Here is a 6,393-nt window from a genome sequence, read left to right on the forward strand (position 1 = left end):
TGTGCTCCGCAACGGGAGAGGCCACAACAGTGAGAGGCCCGCGTACCGCAAAAAAAAATAAAAATAAAATAAAATGGAAATGATGACAACAATACATTGGTTTGCTTTAAGCACTCATAAAATGTTTAGACTAGTGCCTGACATCTGGTCAGTGCTTATAAATGTTCTTACAGAAGAATGTTTAGAAATGATTTTATAGAAGAAACTGAAGTTCACACAAGGTAAGTGACTTACTCAAGCTCCTGCTGTCAAAAGGGGCACAATCAAAACCAGAATCCAGACCTTATTGTTCTTGTCTGAACACTCATATCTCCTTTAAGCTGTGTCTTCCACTCTCTTCTTCAGAATCAACAGAATAATTACTAAATTGACTAATAGTTAATTCTGTTAGCACATTCTGAATCTTAGCGCTGTTTGTTAATTTGGAGGGTATTTGCATTTTCTCCCAACTTTATTGAGATACAATTGACATATGACATTGTGTAAGTTTAAAGTATACAACCTATTGATCGGATACACTTAGGTATTGCAATAGTGTTAAACTCACATCTCCATCTCGTAGCACAATTACCATTTCTTTTTTGTGGTAACAACATTTAAGATCTACTCTCTTAGCAATGGTTGATCATACTTTTCAAAAATTTATTCACAGAGGACAGGAAAATGTTTCTCCTATTCTCTGTAACTTAATGCAAATAAGAACCTGTACCTTCACAACCACATAGAGAAGACGAAGAGAGAACAGCTCTGTCTTCCTCTCTGTCTACCATGTGAGGACACAATGAGAAGGCAGCTATCTGCAAGCTAGGGAAAAGGCCCTCATCAGGAACTGAATCTGCCGGCACCTTGATCTTGGACTTCCCAGCCTCCAGAAATGTGGGGAATAAATGTCTGTTGTTTAGGCTATCCAGCTATTGTGTTATGGCAGCCTAAGATAACTAATACAAGATCTTCTGTCCATTTTAAATTGGAATATTTATCTTTTTATTATTGAGTTGTAACAGTTCTTTATATATTCTAGATACAAGTCCCTTTGCAAACTGTCACTTTCATCTAAGATGCCACCATCTCTCGTTTGGACTAATTACCCCATCTTCCTGCTTCTACTCCAAATCTCTGTATTGCATTCACCACACAGTGGTCAGAGTAATTAATTTAAAATATACATCCGATTGTGTCATCCCTCGGCTCAAAATCCCTTACGGCTTCTCTTCTGATCCAGAATAAAATCCAAAGTCTTTACCGTTGCGGACAAGCCCCAACCGATGTTGCCTCTGACCCCCGCTCAGTCTTTATTTCTCTCTCTTCCCATTGCTTACCCTGCCCCAGGCACAGTGGTCCCTCTGCTCTCTCCTAAGCAGGCCAAGCAAGCTACCACCTCGGAGCCTCTGTACTTGCTGTTACAATAAGAAGCCAGCCAAGAGAAACTCAAGAGAAAGTATTGTAGGCAGAGGGAAGGTCCAGAACAGTTAGGCTGAAAGTGAGACTGACATGTCCAAAGAACAAAAAGATGTCTAGTGTGGATACAGCAAGTGGAGAAGAGGCAGTAGGTGACACCGATGGGAAGTTCAGTAAGGCTCTGTAAGGCAGGGTGAGGACTCGGGATTTGACCACAATACAATGATGGGAAACCACTGGAGGTTTTTAAGCAGGAGAGTAACGTCTGATTTAAGTTGTAAAAGCATTGTTCAGGATGGGTAGACAGTGGCCACAAGTTTGGAGACAGGAAGAAAATTAGGATGCCTTACTCTTACCCACTCAAATGTCCCCACTCTACTCCCAACTAGTCTTCTTCTACTTACGCAGATTCTCTGCCCTATATACTCTTCATTTTCCCCAGACGCAAGCTCTTCCATGAATGAATGATTGCATGAACGAACGAGTTTGCATCTTAACATTAATATACCAAAAGAGCTTATTCACGTTCAAGAAGCACTTAGTGAGCATTAAAAAAATTCTGAAAGGCACAATACTCTGCTGTGGTTAGTATACACGTGACCAAGACACTCTCCTTGCCTTTAAGAAGCTTTTTTAGTTCATTGAGGAAGATACTACACCTGTATCTAAAACACCAGCAAGAAGGGTTACAAGTAAAAGAGTTACAGGTAAAGTTCTATAGAGAGTTCAAAGGATTGGATGATCACTTCCAGGTAGAAAAATCACAGAAAATGTCCTATTTGAATAGAGTAAGACTTGAAGAGGTGAAAATGGTTAGAAAGTGCATTTTAGGCCGACGAAAAGAAACTGATGTCGAATCTGGGAGCAGAATAAGATATTAAAGATCATTTAGTCCAAAACTGATTTTCCATGAGTGTATCAAATTATTTTATGGTCAATCACAAATATAGAGAACAGACTTGGTTGCCGGGGAGAGGGGAGTGGGGGAGGGAAGGATTGGGAGTTTGGGATTAGCAGCTGCAAACTATTATATATAGGATGGCTAAAGAAGGACCTACTGTAGAGCACAGGGAACTGTACTCAATATCCTGTGATAAACCATAATGGAAACGAATATGAAAAAGAATATAAATGTATAACTGAATCACTTTGCTGTACAGCAGAAATTAACACAACATTGTAAATCAACTCTACTTCAATAAATTTTTTTTAATGATTTTACCGTTGAACAAGTACTCTTTCAACTTCACGCTTTCCCGTAAAACCGTATATGCAGTTTGGTAATGAGACTGCTACATTGAAGAGCCTCAAAATTGTGGTGTAAACCTCCAGGCTATGGCTGGACCAGTGATAAAAATACATATAACAGTCAGGCGTGGAAGAGAAAACGTCTGGACTATTTGTGAAAGTCTGCTCCATCTACCCCATAATGTTTCTGGTGCTCTTCTATCTGTTCTTCTCTCTACGGAATCTACTTTCATGCTTGTATAAAGAGAGCTGATGAAATTTAACTTCTGCTTGTCTTGGAAGCTGAACTAAGTCAATAATAAACATGTACTTTGGAATTTTGTCTATTTGAACATTCACAACCTGCTGCTAGACTTTTTAAAAATCTCAGAAGTTTTAGGCTAGTATAAAGGAAAATCATTATGATATTCACCAGAGAGAAAAAAAATCATTGATTTTTAAACTTTGAGTTGACAAAGTCAATAGAGTATGTTCAAAGAAAAATCAGTGAGTTGCTACAGTCGTGGCTCAGTAACACTGGACTTGAACATGGACTGATAATGAGTATTTATCTTTAACATTCACATGAAGATCGTGTCTGCAAACCTCAGCAGTTTCAGGATACTGCCAGATAAAAACGTTTCCATTTACGTTTCAATTTTCACTGCTTAATCGCATCCCTTATGGATCAAGGATGCATACATTTTCAGGGCTAGAAGATTAGGCAGAAAAGTCATTACAATTCTTTCTGTGTCCAGGCTGGGTTGACAAGAAGTCCTCGGTGTTTTTTTCTGACAGTGTTGCTTTGGAGACAACAAAAAGTTAGATCAGAGATATGGGGATATATGTTTATGTATAGCTGATTCACTTTGTTATACAGCAGAAACTAACACACCATTGTAAAGCAATTATACTCCAATAAAGGTGTTTAAAAAAAAGTTAAATCAATAAGTATTCCAAAGACAATCCTTTATACCTAGCATATCAGTAAGTATGGGTATTAGGGAAAAAGGAAAAGAGGTAGTTTCTGCCTTTAGGAAATGTACACAATTGTTGGAAAGTTTATGTGTGTATCCATATACTATGAGAAAGAGCCAGAATGAGAGAAAGAGAGACATGGAAGCAAAATATGGACAAATATTTAGCAAAATATAGCATTTGTACTACAGACATTAGGAAGGGAGAAGAAATTGTGAGCAGGAGTTAATCAGAGAAGGCTTCCTAGAGGAGAGGGTAGGATTCAAGTAGTTATAGTAGAGAAGAGAAAGTATTCCACATAAAGAGAATGGCACAAGCAAAGACACTAAGATATTCCCTCCTTTTTTATTAATCCACTCGACATTTATTAAGCACTTCGCACACGGACTGCTAACCAGTAGTTTCAAAGATGAGCTGAAAGATGAAACCATGCTCTCTCCCTTCACGGGAGTGGCTTAGGAGCCATTCAATCTTCTAACCCAGTATCTACTCTGCAATCAGATTTTCTGAACGTTTATTAAAAGGTTGAAGCTTCTGCTACTTTCTCAATGCATCTTCTTCTTTTAAAACCCTCTATCCAGTTCACCTGTATCCTCATATCCTTCATGAGATTATTTTCCACCTGCTGCTCTCACAGTCCAGAGCATTAGCAGTTCTGGGAGCAAACACTAGAAACCCAGCCGAGATGTGTGGGTTGATGAAGCTCAGCAGTGAAATGACCCATAACCAGAGCCACCCAAGTTCAGTTAAAGGATGATCGTGATTTGGAGCAGCCAAGGACCACTGCCATCTGACAGTGGGGAAACTGACTCCTTGGAGAAAATCAGGATAATGACCTGCCAGCCCCTGCCAACTGGAACTAAGTGTGGGCAGATAGAATCAGACTCCTCTCCCTGCCCTGAACACTGAACAGTTAGGCTCACATCCATTCCAAGAGCAAGGGCAGCTCCAGAGAACATTGTGAAATGGGTCTTTGGTCATCAGTGCCCTATTACTCTCTTATTTGATTCTCCTTTAGAGGTGCCTTCTCTGTCCAATTCTCTGTTTCTTCAGGCCAGCCACAGGCTTCCCAGAGCCTCCTCCCCAAAGTGGGTGGACTTTTCCTTTGCCCACATGGAGGCATGTGAGCACGGCTGGAGATAATCAAGCAATTGGACAGGTCAGTTTCTGTATATTCATCATAAGCTTCTACTTCAATAGGAAAATAGAAGTCATCTCCCCTTCCCACCATGAAATTCCCCACCCACCTGCATATACATGTTCATCATCTCCTCTCCTACCATTTCAACACAGAGTTGTCGTTAAGAGCATGGAGTTAGACTACAAAGGTTCAACGTCTACCACTTAGCAGCAATGTGATCTTGGGTAAATTGTTTAGCCTCTCTGGGCCTCAGATTCCTTGAGAGTAAAATAGGGGGAATTTTAGAACCACCTCATCAGTTTGTTGTGAACTTATAAGGGAAAGCCAATGACCATTACAGTGATCCATAAAGCAAACTCTAAGTTTATTTATTTGCCAGGCAAGGGAACATGCACCAGTGAAGAAGTTCACCGAGGTGGGGAGGGAGGTGTATATATAAATAAATAAAGGAGCAGGTGGGGCTCACAGTGGTCATACTAATTAAGAATAATAAGTAGGAATGTACTCTTATTCACAGGATTAAATTGTTTAATCCATGGTAAAGCATTTGAAACATTGCCTGGCATATAAGAAACCCTCAAAAATGTTACCTTTCATTATTTATTACTAAACTGTTCCGAATCTTGTTCTCTCACCATCTCAGGGATTTTACTCTTGAATTTTCAGTTCTCTCTGTCTCTACTGGATCATTCCCGTTAGCATTCAAATATATTCTACAACCTCCATACATAAGCCTTCTCTCTTACTTAGTAAAGATGAAGATGGAATCTTAAATTCCATGGTGAAAAGATAGATTTATATTATAAATGATTTGGAGAAAACGGGGAGTCATCTAAAAATAAAACCAAAGTTGTACCAGTACTTCCCACTTTATACCAGGAAAATCTATTGGATCAAAGATCTCAGTTTAAATAATGAAACTATAAATATACTGTAAGAAATCATGAGAGAATTCTTTAATAAACTCAGAGTGGGAAAAGCTTTCTTAACTATGACACAAAACTCAAGGGCCATAAACAAAAAGATTTATAAATTTATTTATTTTATTTTTTTTTTTGCCGCACCGCACGGCATGTGGGATCTCAGTTCCCTGACCAGGAATCAAACCTGCACCCCCTGCAGTGGAAGCGCGGAGTCAACCAGTGGACCGCCAGGGAAGTCCCAAGATTTATAAATTTGACAATAGAAAAATCAAACATTTCTGCAAGGCAAAAGCCACCATAAACAAATTCAAAAGACAAACAACAAACTGGGAAAATAAATTCCAAAGATAACAAACTGGGAAAACACATTTACATCGTTATATTGCAAACAAAGGGCTACTTTTCCTATAGCACGTATAAAGTGCTAAGAAAAAAAACCAATAACTCACTTTTTTGAATGGACAACAATCCCCAAAAAAGGAAATACAAATATCTTTTAAATATAAAAAGATGTTCAATCTCACTCATAATTAAAGAATACAAATTAAAATTATCCAGAGCTACCATTTTTCACTTACCAGATTAGCAAAGGTCAAAAGCTAGATAAGGGCTTCCCTGGTGGCGCAGTGGTTGCGCGTCCGCCTGCCGATGCAGAGGAACTGGGTTCGCGCCCCGGTCTGGGAGGATCCCACAGGCCGCGGAGCGGCTGGGCCCGTGAGCCATGGC

The 6,393-nt window shown here is 39.4% G+C and overlaps 1 protein-coding gene across 3 annotated transcripts in view; it reads right to left on the bottom strand.

Annotated features, from left to right (window-relative positions):
• The window catches only part of LOC102976012 (HLA class II histocompatibility antigen, DQ beta 1 chain), an 87,536-nt gene that overhangs the window by 45,554 nt on the left and 35,589 nt on the right, over positions 1 to 6,393 (bottom strand). The window lies entirely within an intron of this gene.

The sequence above is a fragment of the Physeter macrocephalus genome, chromosome 18, assembly GCF_002837175.3.
Source record: "Physeter macrocephalus isolate SW-GA chromosome 18, ASM283717v5, whole genome shotgun sequence".
Taxonomy (NCBI): Eukaryota; Metazoa; Chordata; class Mammalia; order Artiodactyla; family Physeteridae; genus Physeter; species Physeter macrocephalus.